Raw genomic sequence first — 25,410 nt, forward strand, 5'->3', positions numbered from 1 at the left:
GTCCTTAGTAGACACTTAAATATTTACTGAATATTAACTGACCATTTAGAAAAGAAGGTTGTGTATGAAGTCAACATAGACTCACTGAGAAATAAACAAGCTGCTTAACTCTGAGCCTCGTTATTGGACTAAGCAATAAGGTCAGGTTATGCTGTGTGACAATACCAAAATCTTAGCGTCTTCAATCAAAATGACTTACTTTTTTGCTCATAGTTCACGTCCTGTGGCCTATGGAGTCCACTCCCTGCCATCTTCACTCCAGAACTCAAGCCACTGTCTGAAGCATTAGCATTTACAGAGGCCGAGAGAAAGGAGGAAACCTGTGTGGGAATGGCATACCCACAGCTTCCTTCCACCTGCAAACGATACACACCTCTGCACACATTTGATTGGCCTAACGAGTTATGTGGCCACGCCTATTTTCGAAGAGTGGAGAAAGAAGTATAAGCCTACTTTAGCTGGGAGGAGAACCAGAAGTATCTAGTTCAAAGTACCAATGGCTACCATAGTTATCTGTACAATGGAAATTAGAATATCTACTATAATCACATCTGTTGTTATATGATTATAATATAGCTATCTGTTATAATATCCATCTTGTATTTCTTTTCCATCTTGTACTTTTTACAAGAAATACCATACCACTTTGTTTTTCTAAATCTAATGCTGAGCCACCAGGGCCCAAGCTGGTGAGTAATTTAATACTAACCCTGTTTTGGTGGTGCTGGGAGAAGAGCTGAATTTTTCTCTTTAAAGTCGTACAAATATTCAAAGAGCTTTCATCCTGCCTTTAAAGTAAAAAAAAAGTCACAGCTAAGACGTAAAGTGTCCGATCCCACGTAATCCAGTAGAAAATGGGCTTTTCTTGCTATTTCTGTGCTTAGCTTGGGCACAGTTTGTTTGGAGGTAGAATGGGATTATTGTGAGGCCAAAAGCTTTGATCACCTGTCTAGCCTCCATGATTGCACCTTGCAGCTGACCCTTCTGAAGTACTGTACCCTTCCTAGGTTACTACACAGGAACTTAATTCCCATCAGTGTGCACATACACATTCTTTCACAGTCTTAAGCAATCTTTTATTTTCATAGCTCTGACCATACCTCCTACCACTTTCCAAAGACTAGTCTCTCGTCCATCCCACTCTGGAAAGAACTGGTTTAATCCTTTAAATGGATTTCTGTTTTCAGAAATAAGAGGTGGAGAGAGGAGGTTGTGCTTTATCAACTTCAGCTTTAACCCTTGCATATTTCTTAAAATATTTTATTTTCTTTTAATCCAATTAATTAACATAGTGTATTATTAGTTTCAGAGGTAGAGGTCAGTGATTCATTAGTTGCGTATAACATCCAGTGTTCATTACATCACATGCCCTCCTTCATGCCCATCACCTGTTACCCCATCCCTCCACACCCCTCCCCTCCAGCAACCCTCAGTTTGTTTCCTATGGTTAAGAGTCTCTTATAGTTTGTCTCCCTCTCTGATTTTGTCTTATTTTATTTTTCCCTCCCTTCCCCTATGATCCTCTGGTTTCTTAAATTCCACATATGAGTGGAATCATATGATAATTGTCTTTCTCTGATTGACTTATTTTGCTTAGCGCAATACCCCCTAGTTCCATCTACATCATTGCAAATGGTAAGATTTCAGGTTTTTTGATGGCTGAGAACCCTTGCAAATTAATACCCCTGAAGCAAGACAACAAAAGCCTGGCTGAATCCTTGTTAACAGGAGGAAATACAATGGAAGCAAAATACAAGTTAGGCACGTAACAGATTATCTTTAATAATACTTCAAGGTAGTATCTTTAATTTGGTGATTAAATGAAAATATAAGTAAAACCAAATACAGTAGCTGACAGTAAAGCTTTCAATAAATGACAGTTTCTATTATTACTGTCAAATTATGTCTCTAGCTATATTTCCATGTTTAGTACAGTTACTCAACTGGTTATCTGAAGGACAATAAAGTCAAAGTGTCTCTGCTATATGGATTGGGAGAAATAAGCACACTGTAGGACATGGAACATGGAATCTTCCATTTAATTCTGTTCCTTCATTTTACAGATGAGGAATAATCCTAGTACATGAAAACCTTCCTTTAGCAGAGTTTACATTGTTCCCTTTAATGAGTATTATGCAATTCTATTCCTGGTTTTTTTTTTTTTTGTAGTTTTAATGTTATCAAAAATAAACTAGTGGGGGGACACCTGGGTGATTCAGTAGGTTAGGCATCTAATGTTCAGCTCAAGTCATGATCCCAGGGTCCTGGGATCCTGGGATCCACATCAGGCTTCTTGCTCAGCAGGGAGCCCGCTTCTCCCTCTGCCTGCAGCTCCCCTTGCTTGTGTTCTCTCATGCTTTCTCTCTCTCTCTGACAAATAAATAAATGAAATCTTAAAATAAATAAATAATAAATAAATAAACCAGTGAGGATCTAAATTATTTCTAATAAATCTAAGTTGACAATTCTGATATGCCTCCTTCAGTTTTCTTCAAATAATTGGAAATCACTTGACCAATAAAAATACCAAAATTCTACATTGCCTTTTGTTTTTGTTTTTTGGCATTCCACTGGTTTTTTATAATTTAGGGCAATGCATCATAGCAAGAGGTGAGAGGTAAATAACTTTCTTTGGTAAACTAAAAACTATGTGACTAAGAAAGGGGAGAGAGGGAAGTGTTTGGTGAGAAACAGTACCTGAAAGATGACTCATTCTAAGGCAGATCAGTTTTAGGAAAGATTATATTGGGGGTCAGGTAATTGATTCACATGCCTGTGCAAAGGACTCCAGTTGAAAGACCACAGCACTATACCAATGGAAGCTTTAGGGCTTTCTCTAAGGAGAGGTTGGGGTTTATATCATCTTGTTTGCTTTGAACTGACACCTCTAGAGTTCTTATGCGTTAACTTAAGAGAACCGTCTAGCAATATAAAGTCCTGTCTATCACTTAAGAAGGCTTAACTAAATTACTGGAGTAATTCTGTTCTGTTTTTCAATTATTATACTTATAAACTCCATACAGAAACTTGAAATCAAGATTGATCTAAGTTTATTATCAAACTAAAGGGTGACGTACAGTTTCAGTGTTAACAGTCTGAAGAATAAGGGCCAAGAACCTATAAACCACAAAGCCTGACCATAGCTTTCAACCTTGTACTTTATATCCACTTTCTGACACTTATGAAAATGTCACCAATTCACCAAGTAAAATTAGAACCAATAAAAAGTGAACAAATTTGACTTCTTTTTTAAGTGTTATTTTATTATTACCTTTTCTAATTTGAGAGTCACTGTTGTTACTTATATTAAATATAAAAGTTAAAAGAAGAGAAAAATGGATTTTCCCCCTGATTATAAGTTTACCATTTGTGTTTTCCAGACTAAAGCCTCCTTTATTTTACTTCATGCTATTAATACAGAACCTCACTATAAACCAAATTTTAATATAGAATTCCGTAACTGCAGAATTGGAATAGCAAGTTATGTGCAGTGATACTCACTACAACATTGTTTGAAAAATAAACACCTGGAATCTATGAATGGGAATTTCTTAAATACATTATACTATATCTATACCACAAAAGATTAAGTAACTTTCTTAAAAGTGATATAGGAGAATAGATCTGAATTTGGAAAGATGTTCATAAATGTAAAAAACATGTTACAGTAGGTATGGTATGATCCCATTTATGTTATTAAAATATTTGTATGCATACATTTTTTAAATACATAGATAAATTCTGGAAAGATAAATTAGAAATAATGAACAGTTATTGCTTCCTGGGAGTGGGATTAGGGAACTTACTGGGAAGGAGACCTTTTCTTCCCATCTTCCATCTTATTCTATGGATGAAATTTTTGGATTATTTATTATGTAATAAAATTTATTTTTGCCATTCCTCTATTTTCTCATGGTTCCCACCAAGTATTAACATATAGTTTATAAACCCTGCAAGGAAGATAGCCCTGTTTTTAAATGATGAGGAAATGTTTATCACAATATATTTCAATATTAATCTTTTATTCCAATAAGATATCCACAACAAAATAAAATAAATGAAGAAATTGATAAGAAGAACTCAGGGAAGAAAAATGGCTTAAAGCTAAAGGTTAGTACAAAAGAATCCTGTTAAATGGCTTGCTCTAGTTGTTAGAGATGGGCTATTGATAAGTTCTGTGCTTCCAGGAGTCCAAAGAAAATGGGTAAAGTTATCAGCTTTGAGAATCATGTAATTTTATCTTTGTGATAAGGTCTAAGAGCAATTTATACTACGCTTATAAGCCAAGAAAGTGTCTAAGTAAGAGAAGGGCAAATCAAAGTGATTGGATCCCAGGTCAATGAGGTTTTTCTCCAGAGCATATCAATTATGGAAAACTTTTTAAATAACTTTAAAAAAAATAAATGATTTTGTTTCCTGATATAGTTAATCATGCAGACAGAGGTATGTGTAGTTAAAGAGCTGTTAATTCTAAAGTCAGAGTTTCAAAAGAACAGTCATAGAACCGTGAGCTATAAGAAATGAGGAAACCTATGTTGTCCTGGTAAAATGTTATAATACAGTAAGAAGTTTATTTTTATGTAGACATTAGGTCTTTTTGCCATTACAGCAAGGTATTTTTTTATTTGAATTCAAGTTGATTCATATATAATGTAGTTTTGGTTTCAGGTGTAGAATTTAGTGTTTCATCACCTACATATAACACCCAGCGCTCATCCTAACAAGTGCCCTCCTTAATGCCCATCACCCATTTAGCCCATCCCCCCATCTTCCTCCCCTCCATCAACCCTCAGGTTGTTCTCTATAGTTAAGAGCCTCTTATGGTTTGTCTCCCTCTCTGTTTTTATCTTATTTGATTTTTTCCTTCTCTTCCCCGGTATTCATTTGTTTTGTCTCTTAAATTCCACATATGAGTGATATCACATGGTATTTGTCTTTCTCTGACTAATTTCGCTTAGCATAATGTACTCTAATTTCATCCATGTTTTTGCAAATGGCAAGATTTCATCCTTTTTGGTGGCTGAGTAATATGGCTGAGGATTATTCCTATAGTCTTTAACCATTCATCAGTCAATGGACATTTGGGCTCTTTCCATAGTATGGCTATTGTTGATAATGCTTCTATAAACATCGGGGTGCATGTGCCCCTTCAAATCTGTATTTTTGTATCCTTTGGGTAAATACCTAGTAGTGCAATTGCTGGGTCGTAGTTCTAACTTTAACTTTTTGAGGAACCTCCATACTGTTTTCCAGAGTGGCTGCACCAGTTTGCATTCCCTCCAACAGTGTAAGAGGTTTCCCTTTCTCTATATCTTTGCCAACATCTGGTGTTTCCTGAGTTGTTAATTTTAGCCATTCTGACAGGTGTGATGTGATATCTCATTGTGGTTTTGATTTGCATTTCCCTGATGATGAGTGATATTGAGCATCTGGATGTTTTCTTTGGATAAATGTCTGTTCATGTCTTCTGCCCATTTCTTAATTGGATTATTTGTTTTTTGGGTGTTGAGTTTGAGAAGTTCTTTATAGATTTTGGATACTAACCCTTTATCAGATATGTCATCTGCAAAAATCTTCTCCCATTCCATAAGTTGCTTTTCGTGTTGCTGATTGTTTCCTTTGCTGTGCAGAAGATTTTTATCTTGATGTAGTCCCAATAGTTCATTTTTGCTTTTGTTTCCCTTGCCTCTGGAGATGTGTCTAGTAAGAAGCTGCTATAGCAGAGGTCAAAGAGGTGTGTTCTCTAGGATTTTGATGGATTCCTGGCTCACATTTAGGTCTTCCATCCATTTTGAATTTATTTTTGTGTATGGTGTAAGAAAGTGGTCCAGTTTCATTCTTCTGCATGTTGCTGTCCAGTTTTCCCAACACAGGTATGGGCTTTTCATTCTCATTACTGGCATTACTGAAGAAAGGAGACAAAAAGACTTCAAAATGACGAAGGACATGATAAACTGGATTTGAAATAAATTGAAGAGATAAAATATCCTAAACCATGTCCATATTACATGATATCCAAAATTTCTGAAAAGCTGCCTTCTCCCTTTTCCTCCTTGATTATAAACTTCAGACTTATTTAACTACCTTGTCTGAAACTGACAGTTGGTTTGGTGATGTCTGGACACTCTAAATCATTTTTACAATACCAGTACACTATCAGTTAGCATGAGGTGACCTTTACCAGAACAAAATCTTCCTGCCTATGTCTTAGCAAGTGTTGACAAAAGTATGTGAGAACAAGAGTGATAATAAGATTTATCATATTGAGGCACTGGGTAATAGGAATTCTTCTATAAATTAACAAACACAGTTGACATTATTTGTGCATTTGTGCAAATACCAACACAGCCTAACATCTGTCCTGTCAGACAAAAAAGACACAATTCATTTGATATATTTAGTGCCCCCCTCATTCCTGAAAAGGTCACTTGCTCTTTAACCTACTATACATGATTAAACTAGCTTCCAGCAAATAACAATACTAGAAACTAAGGCCTACTATTCAGATGATACTGACAGTGAAAGCACCATTTGTCTTATCTTCTAAATAAATTGTTTCAGAATGTGAAAGCCCCAAATATTTACCACTACAGTGTAACAACTAATACTATTAGCACTCCATACATAAACACATGGACCTTTACACATTTAACATTTTATGCTATTTTTTTCTCTATTTCCAGAATGGGTTCTCTTTCACTTGAAAATATTTCATATTTCTAAGTAATTCCCATGAATTTCTTCTAGTAAGCCCTGTTTTATTCCCTCAGCAATATAGATGCTATGTGAATCTGGTGGCTCTGAGATTTGGCTCTAACAATATGAAATAAAACACTTTTTGTCTAATTTCTAGTGAGTTGGATATTTTTACTTCATATAAAGGTGTATGTATCATTCTAGGAATAAAAGAGAAGAGCATTATAATCTTCCTTCTATCAAACTTGCCAACTTAATTTTGTCCTCCAGCAAAAAAAATATATATATATATATATATGATGGCTATATAGACAAAAACGTTATTTGAAATCATGTATTCAACATATCTTGATTATCTTGTCTGTGTAAGCCTTTGAGGTAAGTAATCTCAAAGATGCAAAGATGTATCAGACCCAGAAACTTCTTTTAGTTCACAGTTTAGTAAATGAGCCAAGAAGATGTAAGGATGTATCAGACTGAAAGTTTTCCTTTAGTTCATAATTTCATAAAGGAGCAAAGACAGGCATATTAAGTAACTTCAATGCTAGGTAGGAAAGAGTTATCAAAACAAAACAAAAAAAATAAGTTATCACCTATGGATAGATCAATGGAATGAAATATATAGTCTAGAAATAGAACCATACACATATGGTCAATTGACTTTCAACAAAGTTACAAAGACAATTCATTGAAAAAGGCCAGTCTTTCCAACCAAAGGAACCTTGACATATGCACAAAATTAACTCAAAAATGAATCATGGACCCAAATGTAAAATTAAAAACTATAAAACTAGAAGAAAACAAAGGAGAAAATATTTATGGCCTTGGGTTTAGCAAGTATTCTTTAGAAATGACACCAAAAGCACAGTCCATAAAAATATGTATAAACTGAACTTTATAAAAATTTAAAAACTTTTGCTCTCTGAAGAAAACTAAGATATGAAAAGTACAACCACAGACTTGAAAAAATATTTGCAAAACATGTATCTAGTAAAGGACATGTATTCAAAATATTTAAGGTACTCTCAGAACTCAGTAAGAAAATAATATCCCCCCTAAAAAAGAAAGAGAAAATAAGGAACCCAATAAAAAGTATGCACAAAGATTTGAACAGACAGAGGACCACAGAAGATACAAGGATAACAAATAGGCACAAGAAAAGATATTCAGCACCATTAGTCATTAAGGAAATAACAAATTAAAACCACAATGAGATACCAATATACAGCTATCAGAATGCCTAAAATTAAAAACAAAACAAACAAAAAAAACCAGACAATTCCAAGGGATTGCAAAAATATAGAGCAACTGGAACTCTCCAACCCTGATATAAGAATGCAAAATAGTTTGAAAAATAGTTTGACAGATTTTTATAAAGTTAAAACTTAACACTTACCATACAACCCATAAATCCCACTCCTAGATATTTATCCAAGAGAAAGGAAAGCTTATGTTTACATAAAAATCTGTACATCAGTGTTTACAGTGGCTGCATTCATAATACACAAAAAGTGGAAATGATCCAAATGACCTTCAACTCGTGAATGTATTAAGAAATTGTACCTTTACACAATGAAATAATATTCAGCAAGCAAAAGTAATAAGCTAGTGATTTACAATATAGATTACATAAATAAATATCAAATGCACCATGTTAAGTGTATGAAGCCAGACTTGAGACTAAATATGCTACAATTCCATTTATGTGACACTCTGAATAGGGACAGAGAACTGGTGAGTGAGGGTCTCAGGGTAGGGAGGAGGTGATTCCCGTAGAGGAGACTACAGGAAATTCTGAGGGATGAAACTTCTCTACCTTGATTGTGGTGGCTATAGAACTACACGTATTTGTCAAAACTCATAGAACTGACACTGAAAAGGGTGTTGTGAGTTCAGAGGAAGGAAGAAATCACAATTGATCAAGAAAAACTATGTGGAGCATTACACAATGGCACTAAGGGCAAGTTATGGAAGGAAAAGCCCTGACGGAAGAAGCTGCAGGGATCAAAGTGAAAATTAGTGGTAAGGAACTGGGGAATACTAGCTAATACAACCTGCAGGAAGTATTGACTGGTGTGAAAAAGAAGTTAGCCTGTCTAGGATACCCTGGTAAACACTGGAGAATTCTCACATGGAAATGACATACATTTGTACTCAGGAAGAAGAACTAAGTTAAGTTTTCTCAAAATGGCTTGTGCATTAGAAATTCTATTTCTGGTTTAGTTAATAGGAGCAATGGCCCAGAAATATGCATTTTTAACAGAACCTTAGACCTTGTCCCCAGCTAATTCTGGTGTGGTTTATGCATGAAACTGAAAAAAAAAAATTGTGACATTTTTCAACCAATCAAGTGGTTTCATTCATTGTTTGACCAAAAGTCCTAAGATCTTCCCTCCACCATATGGGTCCTTACAGGTAAGAGGTTCAGGAAATCATCTGCAGCCTCATCCCTCAAATGCTACCGGCCCTTTGAGCAGATGGAGCCACTGGAGCAGTGGTCACCAAAAACCCAGGTGTTTTTGGTGACCACTATATGCGTATAGACAGCTTGCATTTATTTCTGGAGGTGTCCGATGTGGTAGAAAGAATGCTGAAATCAGAGTTGTGAGGCCTCAGTATCTTGCTATTGACTGTGTGACTCTGAAGCATCTACTAAACTTCTCAGAGCCTAAAGTTATCAACAGTGTGCATGTAAATTAAAATGCCTAACCTCTCAGCCTCAGGGTGACTAAGAGGTTCATAAGAAATCTTGTTTGTGAAAAGCTCTTTGAAATAATCTACCAAATGCTATACAAATGTGAGACATTTTAATCCCTTTGGGTTAAATCATTAAACCTCTAGACAACTCTATTTAAATGCAAATATGTTGTATAAGAAGGTATAACATTAGCACATATATTAGAGCTTTAGCTATGCATTAGAGTACATGGTTTTTTTCACACAATTCTGACAGTGAAGAAGTGGGTGGTAGGGCCATTCCATTTTGATAGGAGAGGGGAAGAAACTGTACAGAAGTAAAATGTCACTCCTACCCTCTGAGGGTATCTGGCTGGGCCTGAGAATTAAATTGACATAATATAGGTTATTATATAACCTATATATTACTATATAATGTAGGTTGACAGGAGAAAAACCTACAGATTTTATACAAGTTTTGCATGACACAGGAGCCCTCACAAGGAAATGAAGAACCGAAGAAGTGGCAAAACCTAAATGTCTTCTATACTGGGTTGAAGAAAGAGAAGCAATTGTGGAAAAATAACTAAAATATATGGGGAGGGGCGCCTGGGTGGCTCAGTCGTTAAGCGTCTGCCTTTGGCTCAGGTCATGATCCCAGGCTACTGGGATCGAGCTCTGCATCGGGCTCCCTGCTCTGCGGGAAGCCTGCTTCTCCCTCTCCCACTCCCCCTGCTTGTGTTCCCTCTCTCGCTGTGTCTCTCTCTGTCAAATGAATAAATAAAATCTTAAAAAAAAAAAATATATATATATAAAAATAAAATATATGGGGAGGCTAACAGAAGATGAATATTTTTGTAAGATTTGCTTATACAGAATTCTCTTAGCCTTGAGTACTCAAAGTAATTCTTATGGCATATTTTGGGGTGGCCTATATGTCTGCTACCATTCAGAATCATAAAGAAAGGAAGAAGAGTTAGGAAAAATTCAATGCATGGATCTGAAGGTAAGTCATAGGAAAGTTAAATAGTGTGAGGTCCAGAAGTGGACATGAAAGGCTCTGAAAGCCAATGGGCTTACTTTGAGGTATTGCCTAGGCTTGGTTCTGATTCCTCAGGGGAAAAATATCTCTGCCAAAGGTGTATCTTTTTCATTTCTTGGAGGCAACAGTGAAGGGAGTAGTAGACCTAGCTGAACAACCTATTTGCAACTTCTTTGTGTGTGTGTGTGGTGTGTGCATCTCACATATACATATATCTGGCACAAAGAATGTTGTGTGGATATACCAAACTGTGTGGAACACAAAGCAGCATCCCTACTAGGTTGGAGAGACCACTGTATGTATGAATCCCCCACTTTATATGCTCTCGGATCTTATATTTAGATCCTAGTGTACTGAGGGAAGAAATGGAATCTGCTGTTACGCAGTTTCTACTTTAGACCCTCCCAATAAAATGGACTGGGCTATGACATTGCCAGAAAAGAACATGTAGGTACCAGGTTTCACAGATGCTCAAAGGCATTAAGCCTCCAGAAAATGGGAAAAGGACATAAGTCAAACCTGGCCCAGTAGCTTATTTGCACATACCCAATTTCATTCTCTCCTCTCTTACAGTTCCAAGTTGAAGGCTCTTCTGCAACACTAGGAAAGTTAGAGCCCTGGAAGCCCTACATACAAATAGAGAGGGCAGTGCCACAGTTTAAGGAAGAAGGCTCCTCTGACATGCATTTAAATCACTTACATGGCTTGATAGTTCCTTGGTTTAAAGGCAGTTAATTGTGTTGACCCTTGGGGTTTACGTGAGCTTCTCAATTATAAAGACAGCACTTTCGCCTTTGGGATTCCCAGCCTTGAAAACTGCTGTAGGCTCTCAGATCTCTCATAACTTGCCCAAATAGCAGCCAGCTTCAGCTGAGGTACATTAGAACTTCCCCTGGGCATTTCCACCTGCCATCCATAAAGGCACCTAAACAAACAAGAGCTGTGAGAGAAATACAAGAAAATCATAGAAAAATAATCTTGTTTCAACAACAAGTACCTGTCTGGACTCTTATTCAATCACTGTCAAAGGAGAAATGAGTTCCAAATGTAAAATTATACAAATTATTCCAAGCCTTCTGTACTTGTCTCCATATTCATATCTGACATTTGGCAGTAAGACACAAATTCATCTCTTTAGAACTCATTTTCTTTCTTTTAAACATTAATTAATGAATGGAAAAATTCTGAAAAGTAGAAGGTCCCCATGACAGCAAATGCAAAATGTGCAAAAGGATGTAGAGAGGGAAAAGAAGCTTCTCTTTCCTCCTAGCCCCCAGTCACCTATTCTTTTTCTAGAACCTAACTCTCCCCAGTTGTAGAGACAGTCTTCATATATAAACATGTGTGAGTATATCCTTTCTTTTTTTTCAAATAGTATGTTATAGATTTTCTTTTGCACCTTGCTTCCGTGCTGTATCTATATCTCTATGTCTCTATATGACAACCATTTTTGTCTTCTATGTGAATTACATATAAATTTCTTTTTTAAAAAAATATTTTATTTATTTATTTATTTGACAGAGAGAGAGCACAAGCAGCGGGGAGAGGCAGGAAGAGGGGGAGGGAGAAGCAGGCTCCCCGCTGAGCAGAGAGCCCAACGTGGGGCTCAATCCCAAGACCCTAGGATCATGACCTGAGCTGAAGGCAGCCACTTAACTGACTGAGCCACCCAGGTGCCCCTTACATATAAATTTCTCATATTATTTTTAATAGCTGCATTGTGTTTCTTTGTGTGGCTATAGCATAATTTCTTTAACTGAGCCCTTATTCATAGTTATGAAGCTCTTATATTACAACACCGAATATCTTTGTGGTAATATAATTTCACTCGAGTGTAAGAATACACTAGATAAATTCCAAGAAGAGGAAATGCTGGGGAAAAAAAGAACATGTGTTTATATACATATGTATATATATATATATATATACATATATATATAAAAGAGCATGTGTTACATATATATATACATTTATATATAAATATATATATATGGCTGCACTTCCCTCCCTAAATTATTGTACCAATTCAAACTCACACCAATAACATCTAAAATTTCCTATTTCCTTATGTTACTGAACTTTCAGATCTTTGATGATTAGGTACATTAATATGAGAATTTTAATGTAACTTTCATTTGCCTTCCTCCTAAAATAATGGAGATTAAAGATCTTTTTGTATGTTTAAAAACCATTTTATTTCTTTTCTGTGAACTTTCCATTTTTTAGCCTTTTTTTTTATTGCATTCTTGGTCTTGTTGATTTGTAGGAGCTGCTTTATATTAATTGTTAAGTGTAAGTATTTTTCCTAAGGTTTTTGTCTTTGTTTTCTGGTTTTTATTCTGGGTTGTTGTCTTTTGATGTTGTTGTCTTTTGCCAAACAGCATTCTTTTTTAATTTTATTGTATTGCCACATTAACAATTTTTATGACTTTGTGTTATATTTAGAAAGTATTTCCCAATGCCAAATTAATTTTTAAAATTATCTCACTTTTTCTGTCTTTATGGTTTTATATTCTTTACTTATAAATTTCATCTGGAATTTTTTTTGTATAAGAAATTAAGGAGGTATACATAAAAACATTTTCTGTAGAAGTGTATCTAGTTGTCCTAACACCAATGTGAATAACCCATTTTTCCATGATGTGAAATGCTGCCTATATCATAATCATACTCTCTTATCTATTTGGCTTTATTGCTAGATTTCTATTTTTTTAAAAGATTTTATTTATTTATTAGAGAGAGTGAGCGAGGGAGAGCACATGAGCTGGAGAAGGGGCAGAGGGAGAGGGAACAGCAGACTCCCCACTGACTAGGGAGCCCAATATGGGGCTTGATCCCAGGTCCCTGGCATCATGACCTGAGCCGAAGACAGATGCTTAACTGACTGAGCCACCCAGCCACCCTATTGCTAGATTTCTAAAATAATGTTTTAACTTCATAATAGGGCTTACAATTCCAAGTTGGTAACTCAAATTCTCTCTTTTTTCTTTCCTTTCTTCCCTATCCCTCTCATGTGCATGCTCTCCTTCTTTTTCTAAAATACCCTGCTGTATATAAATGGCTACAGACACATGAACAAATGCTCAACATCACTCAACATCAGGGAAACACAAATCAAAACCATGATGAGATACCACCTCACACGTGTCAGAATGGTTAAAGTAACAACTCAAGAAACAACAGATGTTGGTGAGAATGTGGAGAAAGGGGAACACTCTTGCACTGTTGGAGGGAATGCAAACTGGTGCAGACACCCTGGAAAACAGTATGGAGTCTCCTCAAAAATTTAAAAATAGAACTACCCTATGATCCAGCAATTGCACTACTAGGTATTTACTCAAAGGATACAAAAATACTGATTTGAAGGAGCATATGCACCCTGATGTTTTTAGCAACATTATAAACAATAGCTAAATTATGGAAAAAGCCCAAATGTCCATCAACTGATGAATGAATAAAGAAGATGTGGCACACACACACACACACACACACACACACACTGGAAAATTACTCAGCCATCAAAAAGAACGAAATTTTGCCATTTGCAATGACGTGGATAGAGCTAGAGTGTACTATGCTAAGCAAAATAAGTCAGTCAGAGAAAGACAAAAACCATATGATTTCACTCATATGTGGAATTTAAGAAATAAAACAGATGAACATAGCGGAAAGGAAAGAAAAAAAAGAGAGGGAAGCAAATCATAAGAGACTCTTCACTATAGAGAACAAACTGAGGGTTAATGGAGGGTGGTGTGGGGGGGATGGCTAAACGAGTGATGGGTATTAAGAAGGGCACTTGCTGGGATGAGCACTGGGTGTTATATGTAAATTCTACTCCTGAAACCAATATTACCTTATATGTCAACTAACTAGAAATTAAATTAAAACATGAAGAAAAAAGGAAACACTTTCTGAAAGCCCTATTTGACATCATGTTCTATACCCAAGAATAGCACCAAAGGGGGCTCCATAACATCAATATGAAAAAACAATTACAAAGATTAAAATAACACTTTTACTACAAAATACATGTACAACTCTCTTTTTAGAATGGAAAGATTTAAAAATAAAGTATAAGAATAACACCCATGCTTCACAATTATACAACCTTTGAACATCTTCATCGATTTCTCATATGTTGTTATTTTCCTTTTCTTTTACTGCCAGAATATTTTAAATAAAATTATAGACACCATATCATTACTTCTACAAATACTTCAATATGTCTCTCTAATGGAGAAGAATTTTTAGAAATATAATCAAAGGACCATTATCATACCTAACAAAATTAGCAATAATTATTTTGTATCAGACAACATCCAGTCCATGTTCCAAACTTCCTTCCCCGTTGTCTCAAAAACATCTTTTTATAGTTGATTTACTTGAATCTGAATCCAAACAAGTCCCATATATCACATTTGAATGATTTCTGTTTTAAGTTTCTTTTAATTCATAATACTTTCCTTCTTTCTACTAGTTCTCTCTAACTACCCTCCCCTACAAGGTCATTCCTTTTAAACCGGGTCATTTGTCCTATAGGATTTTCTCACACTGTATATTTGATTGATATATTTGTGAATTAATTTAGCATATTTGTCTAGACTTATTTTCTATATATAGTGGTTGGAACTATAAGCTTGATTAGATTCAGAAATTCAGGTTTTATTTTATTTTATTTGGTAAAAACACATAAGTGGTTCTATGTGCTTCTTATTGTATTACATTGGAGACACATAGTATCTGACTTTCCTACTTTTTGTGATACTCAGAGTGGTCAAGAAATTCAGCTTCATCCATTATAAAGTTGCCATTAACCATTTACCTCATGCTTTTAGCAGCCATTGATGATTGCTATCTAGATCAGTTATTGTATTAGGGTTTGCAAAGTGGAGATCTTCTAATTCTATTATTTCTTATCTATTTATTAATTACATATCTTCTATACATCTCTGTTAATATGATCAATATAAAACACTTATTTTCCCAATACTTTTATTATATTTTTACCTCATCAGAAAACAAAAGACTATTATTCAAAATAATGGCAATAATTTTATAGTAGGAAATAAAGAAACAAGTAGGTTTTTAGTTGTCCTTTACTGGAAAACAACAACAACCACTTAATTTCCTGGAGCACATAACTATATTGTCAAAAAGAACAATAACCACCTAGGACACATGTATAAAAATGTGTAATATTAGCAAATTACATGAGAATACAATGATATAATGCAATATTATATATTTAAACAAAAATTTGTTAAAATTTTTATTAACTTTAATTAATATAAACTCCCACTGGAATGTAATTACCTGAAGACAAAGATTTTTGTCTATTTTGTTCAGGGCTGGATTTGCAAGACCTAGAAAGATGCTTGACATCATAGTCTCTTGGTAAATATTTATTGAATCCATATTGAATTAATGAGTGAGATAATTTCAATAAGTAAGTAGTTAACAGTAATTACATCAAATGATAAGAGAATGAAGAGGAAAATCTACTCTGGTTATTTGTGGCAACAGCTAATAGTTCACTGTGAGTTAAGAACTCATATTAGAAATCTGTGTGTGTTACCATATGTAAAGTTTAGTGGCTTTAAATTATTTACCTACTTCCCTTGCTTATAAAGTACAAATGTCTCTGGGTTGAAGAATCAGTGGCATAATTTTTATTTTTCCCATTAGTAGCCTCTAATCCTATTTTTCTAGTCAAAAGCAATTTCAAATTAAGCATCCTCCATGCTTAACAAATACTTGTTGGATGGATGAATACAAAATTCATTCATTTACTGTGGTTGCTCATAAAATATGTACCCAAGTTTTCTTTATAGAAAAGGAGTGTTTTAAGATTTCTTGCTATTTTACTTAATTATACTATTACTAGGATGGGGATAAATATATTCAAAAGTCCCTTCTGAAGGCACAATCTTAAAAAATCTTGTGATGCCACATATATTTTATAAAGAAAGAAAAATGCCCTTGCTTAGAAATACTGGTCTACTGATTCTCCTCCAGCTTCTCTGTTAACTCTTTCTTTTTTTATGTGCCTCCTCTTCTTTTCATCTCTTCCATGTAAGGGATAATGTTCACTGTTTCTCTTTTAGTGAATTTATTGACTTTTACATGTCAACAAAGAGTTACTCAACTTTTTAAATTTTTTTTAAAGTTTTATTTACTTAAGTTATCTCTACACCCACCATGGGGCTTGAACTTACAACCCCAAGATGCATGCTCTTGTGACTGAGCCAGCCAGATGCCCCAGGTGTTACTTAAATTTTTATCTCTCTTTCTCTCACACACATTCACTCACACAAACTATATCACCAGTTCTGACCTTTTTTCCTGTGCTCTGGGTCTGCAATTCCAGTTGCACAATGCTTCAAACATGCCTAAAGCCAAGTCCCAAATAGAATTCCAAAACAATTCCACTGTATTCTATAGAAATTATTATTTCTGTCAATGATACCATTTTCTTAGTCTCTCAAGCTTAAAACCTTGTTATCACCCTTATCTCCTTGATACATTTGCCATCCACCTACAATTAATCATTAAATCCCATTGGTTTGACTTCCTTAATTTCTTGAATTGGTCTCTTCTGTTCCATTCCCATGATCCCTTCTCTCATAACCTCGCAGCTGAATTATCATAATAGCCTCTTAATTGGTCTTCAGTCTTTCTCTACTCCAATTTTGTCTTCTGCTACAAATTAATCTTCCTAATGCACAACTCTAAGTACATCACCTCACTGCTCACAAAACCCAGTAGCTCCCATTAGAGGATTAAGTATAAACTATTTTGATTGGGATATATGACCTTTGTCTGAATCTTCCATAACATATGCCCCAATGTCCAGCCAGAGTGAGTTATTTCCCACTTCCCAAAAGAACTCTAGGATTACCTGCCTCTATTTCTTCTTGTTTCTCTCCATCTGGAATGTCCCCATTCCACAGCCCTTTTCTTATCCTGGTCCATAAAATGCCCTCAAAACACTGCACAAATGCCCTAGGCTTCCAGAAGACTTTCTATTCATGCTTTTATCATATTGCACTCTCTCTCTTTTCTGAATGTTTACAACACTTAGTAATTTCTTCTCTTAGAATAATTATCACATGTGACTTTATATTGTGATGATTTGTATACTTACTGGATATCCCCTTTAGGAAAGAAGACAAGCTTTTACATCTATTCACATTTCTTTTTTCCTCACTCACAAGACATGGTATGGTATTTTGCATACTGTAAAGCCTTACAAGTATATGTTCAATTAACGTCAAGAGGTGTTTGTGGTAATTCTGAAAAATCAGCTATACTACTTCTACGTTGACAGAAACAGCCCTGTTAAAATGGCTACTGTACTGACATCAGCCAACTGTTACCCAGCACTGACTCAGAGAAGGGCAGTAAAGTCAAAATGTACAGTAATGTTCACTATGAAAACTTACAAGACAGGAACTATGCTTTCTGCTTCCTTTTTACACATCACATAGAAGCTAATACAATGCTGATCATACTGTGACTAATATATTCTTGATAATTAATATAAACTATAATATTTGTTTCCAAGATTTCTCAAATAATAACAAAAGAATCACCATTTTAAAATCAACTGATCAAGGTCCTCAAATATCCAAATTTGATTTTCAATCCTCTAACGAGAATCACTAAGGTCATAACAAATAAGCTCATTTTAGCAATTAAATTGCTGTAAATAACCTCCAGGTAGTAGGTATAGACAAAGCCAAGTCTCTAACATTTTTCTGTCTACTATTTCTTTGTCTTCTGTCATCTTGCTACACATGAGGACTATTGTGTATAATGACTATCCTGGGGTACTGCCAGACCCTTCTTTATCAAAGACAGATCTGTGTTCTGTCTACTCTATTCATAAAGCAAATATGTAAGACATTTTATTTTATTTATTTTTAAGTAAACTTTATCCCCAACATGGGGCTCAAACTTACAACCCTGAGATCAAAAGTCACATGCTCTACTGACTGAGCTAGCCAGGCACCCCTACTTTAGACATTTTAGATTTTCAAAAGCACACGTTCACACTAAAAAGTGTTTATGAATAATAGAATTAAAGAGACACTATAAATCATCTCTATGAATTCAAGTTACAATGACTTATTAAAAAATTAAAACTATAGCAAGCTCTAACTTAGAGCTTCCCACCATCCCAACCAGAGTTGGAGTAGTGGGAAGCCTTAAAAATTTTTAAAAAACCTCTATAGTTGTTTGGTGCCACCAAATGAACAGAAGTTGTAGGGTAAAGCATCTCAGTTATTTGTAATGGTTCTAGGAATGGATGGTTGTATAAACACTTATGATGTGCTTAACAATGACATACCTCAGGGGCACCTGGGTGGCTCAGTAGGTTAAGTGTCCGACTCTTGGTTTTGGCTCAGGTCATGATCTTAGGGTCATAGGATGGAGCCCTACGATGGGCTCCATGCTCCGCAGGGAGTCTGCTTGAGGATTCTCTCTTTCCCTCTCTCTCTGCCCCTCCCCTGCTAGTTCTCTCTCTTTCTCAAATAAATAAATAAATTTTTTTTAAAAATGACATACCTCAATTATAAAGCTATGGTAGGTAAAACTGCAGGTCTGTGGTGAGAAGGTTGAGCTCTCTCCCCTCCACTGGATATCTTGAGGAAGGAAGGATAATTGGATTAAACAAACACTGATGAAGTGCAACTTAGAGAAATGGAACAGGAAGAATTCTGCTCTACTGTTGTCTCAGAAGAATTCATTTTCCTTTCTGGCTTCACCCCTAACTAACTGGAAGTACACTGGCAAAACATCTAGCTTCTGTGGGCTTCAGTTTCTTCTTACACTATGCAAGGAAGTTGAACTATATGATCATCATGGGCCCTTCCTGCTTTCTTTTTTTTTTTTTTTAAGATTTTATTTATTTATTTGAGAGAGAGAATGACAGAGAGAGAGAGCACATGAGAGGGGAGAGGGTCAGAGGGAGAAGCAGACTCCCCGCTGAGCAGGGAGCCCGATGCAGGACCTGATCCCAGGACTCCAGGATCATGACCTGAGCTGAAGGCAGTCACCCAACCAACTGAGCCACCCAGGTACCTGCCCTTCCTGCTTTCTTTCTCTTAGGGAGAAACAGGCAATGAACTCATAATTAGTAATATAATTTCAGATAATAAGTGCTATGTAGAAAATAAAGGGGGCCAAAAGAGTTACTAGGAGTAAGGAGGTGACATTTAAGCTGAACTGAGGCATATGAAAGTGTGGGGAAAGTATGCTAGGGAGAACAGGAAATGCAAAAGCCCCAAGGCAGGAAAAAGGCCACCATGGAGGCTGGGGTAGTAATAGGAAATGACATTGGGGAGGTGAGCTTATGGCAAAAAGTTTTGAGTTTGAATTTACTACTGTTGATAAAGGAAGCCATTAAATAGTTTGATGTTAGAAAGTGATCTGATCTGATGTAAGCTTTAAGACAATTACTAAGGAGTTATGTGGGGAACAGACTATAGAGAAACAAGAGTGGGATTAGGTAAGGCAGAAGGATGAGGATGGCGATATGGACTAGGGCTTCAGTAGTGAGCCAATGGTGAGAAACAATCAGACCTAAAACTATGTTTAGGAGAGACAAACACAAGATTTGCTAATGGATTGGATGTGGGATGTGAAGAAAAAAGATGGATAAGGATGCCTAATTAATGATGTGTCAAATACATGGTTTTATCTATAGTGATAAATTAATATATGGGCTTGTTGGTAACTTGCAACAATTCAGTTGTATATGTGGCTGGATTTCAGTGGAGATGTCAAGGTTGAAAATGGAGAGTTGGGAGAACTCAGCTTATAGATGGTACTTAAAACCATGGAACTGGATAAAATCTTGAATGCTCTCACATTCACCTTTTTATTAGTTACCTGCAGAAAAATTGGATCAGGAACATTAAGTAATTCTTATTAAATTACTTCCCATGGTATTTTGAAGTTTTTTTGTGCTGATTTAATGAAGCGATACAGATAAGGAGAGAAGCTATGAAGTGTGCTTCTGAAAATACATGGTTTCAGTTGTAGTTTAATTTAAGACTTCACTGTTGGTATTTTATAACCACGTAGTATTTTCCATGCATACCTTCACTTAATGTTTTCTTTATCCAACTGAAAGGGAAGACACAAGTTTTATCATCTAAATTTACTTTGATTGTATCCCATTACCATTTAGTTTCTGATCTATCCAAAGCCAATTGATTTTCAATTAAGAACAAAATTTTCTTTAATTTTAAATCCATTTAATTAATTGTTTTAATTCCAAACTTCACAGAGTTGCAAGAAAAAACTCGGTTTAAAGTTTATTCTTAATGAAGAAAACAGAAGATTGCAGAAACTGGAAACAAGCTTCTATTGTTAACAATAAGGTCTTTCTCTTTTGTAATAGAATCTTGAGTTGTACCCCTATTTCCCCCTTTTTGTTAGGATTCTAAGATAAACATTTAAGTCTGCTTTACATAAATGGTATGAAAGACAAAGGTTTAATTCCTTAATAGACAAAAGTCTTTATAAATCAATAAGTAAGTAAATAATGATGCATATCCCAACAACAACAAAATTATACAAAGGATAGAATTAGGAAGTTCCCATAAAAAAGATGCCTAACCTCAATTTATGCCCACTGTACTTGGATCTTATTTTAGAATAATAAAGTCTAATTTTGAGAAATCTGCCACATAATTCTGTAACCTTCTGTAACTGGTCATACATTTCACTTTCCTTAGCTCCCTAAGCTATTTCTCTGAGTCTGCGTTGTCGTCCTCATTCATCTCTGGCTTTAATCCTGATCAGCAGAATCACTTTAGATCTAAGCTGAAGGAAAGTGAGGCAGTGGAAGTAGGAAATATTGCTGGTCTTGATTATCAATCACCAATTCTGACCTCTCTCCTGCATTTTGACTTTTTTTTTTAAAGATTTTATTTATTTATTTGAGAGAGAGAGAATGAGAGAGAGCACATGAGAAGGGGGAGGGGCAGAGGAGAAGCAGACTCCCTGCCGAGCAGGGAGCCCGATGCGGGACTCGATCCTGGGACTCCAGGATCATGACCTGAGCTTAACCAACTGAGCCACCCAGGCGCCCTTGACTTTTTTTTTGATACATTTTCTAAATCTTCTTTTTGCGAACTCTTATTTTCCTGCTTTCTCATTAATCTACTTTTTGAAATTTGCTTTCAGTATTTTTTCTTACAGTCCCTTCTGCATCACTTTATATATCAAAATGTTTAAGCCTTTCTTGAAAGTTCCTAAAGGGATGGGGCGCCTGGGTGGCTCAGTTGGGTAAGGGTCTACCTTCAGCTTAGGTCATGATCCCAGGGTCCTGGGATGGAGTTGGGCTCTCTGCTCAGCGGGCAGCCTGCTTCTTCCTTTCCCCCACTTGTGCTCTCTCTCTCTCTCAAATAAATAAATAAAATCTTAAAAAAAAAATTTCCTGAAGGGAAACCCAATTAAAATTACCACTGAACATTAATTAACATGTAAACATTTCCTTGAAAGGTGGAATAGAAATGTTTTTGAAAATTCATACCAATGAAAGGACCTTCAAAAATGACATTTTAGCGTTGAAAACTGGCAGTTGCATTTAATACAGATATTGCTTCTAGCAGGTAACAGGAAAATTGCTCTTAGGATAAAAACATTTCTTTGAAGAATTTCTTAAATTGCCCTTAAATACCCAAAAGCTAGGTGTTAGAAGCTCAGAAGCTAAAAATTTATTTTTTCCTCAAAAGGGAATAAAAGATTGATCAGAGTGAGCCTGGCAGTCACGCCAAGTCTAGTTTGAAGAGGGAAGTGAAGCAGTTTCTTGGTGGAAGGCAAGGAGTTAAATGAAGCAATTCTTTCTCTCTCCTCTTTACAAAGGCACTTACTTGATTTTTTTTTTTAATTTTTTTTTAGTTAAATTCTCCTTTGATGCCATTCTACTCTATCATAGTATCAGATCCAGTTTTGGCTATTTCTAACTTTTTACCTATGTGGTGACTAACATATTTCTTTATTGGCTTACCAACAGGATTTAACACTCTCGAATAGACAGAGCAACTGATGGGCAGAGACATGTGGTAAGAACAAAAAGTTTTAACAATAGCTGCTGCAGTATTAGGTCCAAGGATGGTCCTCATGTGAACAATAACATTAAAATATGTTGGACCACATATTGTTCTTCTTTTACATCAGAGTAACCAACATCTAAGACAGCTGATCAACCATTACCTGGGACCCACTTACTGACAGTGGTACAGTTCTGACTCAAGCCAGGATCCTGAATGGGCCACCTCACATGCAGTAGAGGCAGGTGGACACCACAGTCCTTAGGTGAGTGCTACACCTTTGAAACAGAAGCCACCTTCCCATCAACCCAGCATTTACCCAACTGACAAATCCAGACACTGGAAGCTAGTCTGCAACTATTGGAGATGTTGTTTTCCTAAAAGGAGACAGAGACAGTTTGGCTTTAAAGGACCTACCCTAGGTCTCTTCCCCTGAAACTCAGAGCCTGAACTCAGTGCTGAATTGGGTTCCCTGCTGGGCAGCAAACATTTTTTTCCATTAAGCTCTCGATCTTTTGTCCCTCAGTCTTGATGTTTCATTTTTTATTTTCTTCCTTTCAGAATCATAAATTAGTGATAGAATTAGCTAGGTTGATAATTATTGGTTAAAAAAACTAGGGGTTGAAAAAGCATATCTTGATATAACAAACTTAAAAGCAACCAAAGTAGGGCTTTCTTTTAGTTTGAAAAGAAATTATTTTTGGAGTTAAGAAACTATTAAATTGAATCTCTACCAACCCACTCTCAGATAATAACCCATCAGAAACAGCATTAGAAAAAAATATATAAAAGAATGTTGATAGAGTATGTGGGCTGAGAAGACTTGGGTAAAATACAAAATGTATCCATTTGATGCAAAATAGAAATAACTATTAATTTGAACCATTTTTTTTAAATCAAAAGCCAACTCTTCCATCAAAGTGCATTCTACAGCAAAGGTACAAAAATGGACTTCTTTGAAATACTTGAGAAATTAAAGAGACAATTCTGATTTCAATCAAAGAATGAAACTTTTTCTTACAACTTTTTTTAGGTATTATGTACTTCTGTACCCCAAAATTTATATTCTTAGATACTCATTGAGGAAGTTGGCCCAAGATAGTGACATCAGAAGACCCTGATTTCATCTCCTCCCACAGACACACTGAATCCACACCTACATACAGAGCAATTCCTCCTGAAGAAGAATTGAAGGCTGACTGAACAGCTTCTGTATAACAAATGAGAGAGGACCCACACAGAGAAGGGTGGAAGAGATGGAGAAATGATATTGATGAAAACCCCATCCCACACATACAACCTGACAACTTTGATAAGAAGGGATATCACTGAGGGGACTGTGCAAGGCTCACCCACTCTGGGGCACAAGGGGGAAAAAAACAATGGTATAAAAGGCAACTAAAGTATAAGTGAAGGAAATCCATTTCCTAACCATAGATCCTCTGCCAAGTGGGCAGGCAAGCTGGAACTCACCAGGGTTGGAGGCACTGGAGAGTACCATCTTTTTTTACTTTCCCCTTCTACCTTGATGGGATATATAGGAACAGGGTCCAAGAGCTCGAGCCAGCCTACTAGGGCCATATCAGTGCACCCCAGATCCCTGGAACACACCAGCTCCAACCATCCCATCAAGGTCGTCCTGGATTGGTGAGCTCCAGGACCCCACTGCCAACACCTGCTGCAGCTCTAGCCATCCCACTGAAGCAGCACTGGCATGGCATGCCCCATGACATCCTCAGCCCATGCCCACTCCAGCTCCAGCCATGCCACCAGAGTGGCCCTGATACAGAGCACCCTGGAATCCCCCAGCCCAAGCCCACTCAAGCTCCAGCCATCTGCCAGGCAGACCCTGGTGTAGAGTACCACAGGAACTCCCAGCCCACACCCACTCCAACTCCAACCATCCTGCCAAGGTGACTCTGGCATAGCACACCTTAGGACCTCCAGACTGTCTCTGCACTAACTCCTTGACCAGCCAAGGCAGCCTTAGTGAATGGCACCCTGGGACCCTCTAGCCCATGCCCACTTCAGCTCCAGCTAGTCCTTCAGGGCAGTTCTAAAGAGGAAAAAAAGTTTTTAGACCATGGCAACAGGACAAAAAAGAAACTTAGCTCATTTCTCCAAGGAAACTCATTGGAAAGAACATGTTCACTTGATTATGTGAATTTAAATATAATCTAAGTGCTTTAGTGTATAACCTGTAGGGGTTGTGTGTGTGTGTGTGTGTGTGTGTGTGTGTAAGTGTCCCCCTTATCCTAGGACACTTTTTTTGAAGATCAAAACAATGTCTAAGACAATGCCAGAAGAAAGTATTTATTACATGAAGAAAAGTTATAATTATATGACAACTTAAAACCTGTCTAATTATTAAAAATATATTTTTAAAAATCTGAGGGTATGGGCATCTTTTAGGTTTGACATTCTGGAGTATAGTCTGTACAAAACAAAGTCTTAAAATCTCAGTGTCTACAGGGTTAAAAAATCATCTAGTCCCCAAACTTCTATCATGTTTGATCCATTCCACAAAATGTCTCATCAAGGTTGTCCAGTTTCTGCTTGAACCAAGTCCAGTGAAAGCTCAAAACATGGATACCTGTATCCAGCAATGTGATAATTGTTTCATTTTCAGTCTCCGAAAATACAGTCAGTTCTCATTATTTGTGGATTCTGTACTTTAAAATTTGCCTATACACAAAAATTAATTTATAACCTCAAAATCAATACTCACAGCATTTTCACAGCCATTCATGGACATGCCCAAAGTGGCAAAAATTTCTTAATTACAGGACATGCTCCCTCCCAGCTGAGGAGCAAAATAGCACTCTGCCTTCTTGTTTTACACCTCATTCTATAAACAAATGTTCTTTCTGGTGATCTATTTAGAGCCATGTTTTGGGGTTTTTTGGTTTTTGTTTTTGTTTTTGCATTTTT

At 36.2% G+C, this 25,410-nt stretch overlaps 2 long non-coding RNA genes across 2 annotated transcripts in view; both read right to left on the bottom strand.

Annotated features, from left to right (window-relative positions):
- Positions 1-25,410, bottom strand: part of LOC145722664 (uncharacterized) — a 365,883-nt gene that overhangs the window by 250,634 nt on the left and 89,839 nt on the right. The gene's annotated exons all lie outside the window — the stretch shown is intronic.
- LOC145722661 (uncharacterized) lies at positions 4,536-21,509 on the bottom strand. The gene is made up of 3 exons (XR_014147097.1): positions 18,983-21,509; positions 11,115-11,339; positions 4,536-5,905 (listed from the first exon to the last, which is right to left on the bottom strand). It is a non-coding gene; the product is annotated as an uncharacterized LOC145722661 (long non-coding RNA).

The sequence above is a fragment of the Leptonychotes weddellii genome, chromosome 7 (assembly GCF_054177405.1).
Source record: "Leptonychotes weddellii isolate Sample4059 chromosome 7, ASM5417740v2, whole genome shotgun sequence".
Taxonomy (NCBI): Eukaryota; Metazoa; Chordata; class Mammalia; order Carnivora; family Phocidae; genus Leptonychotes; species Leptonychotes weddellii.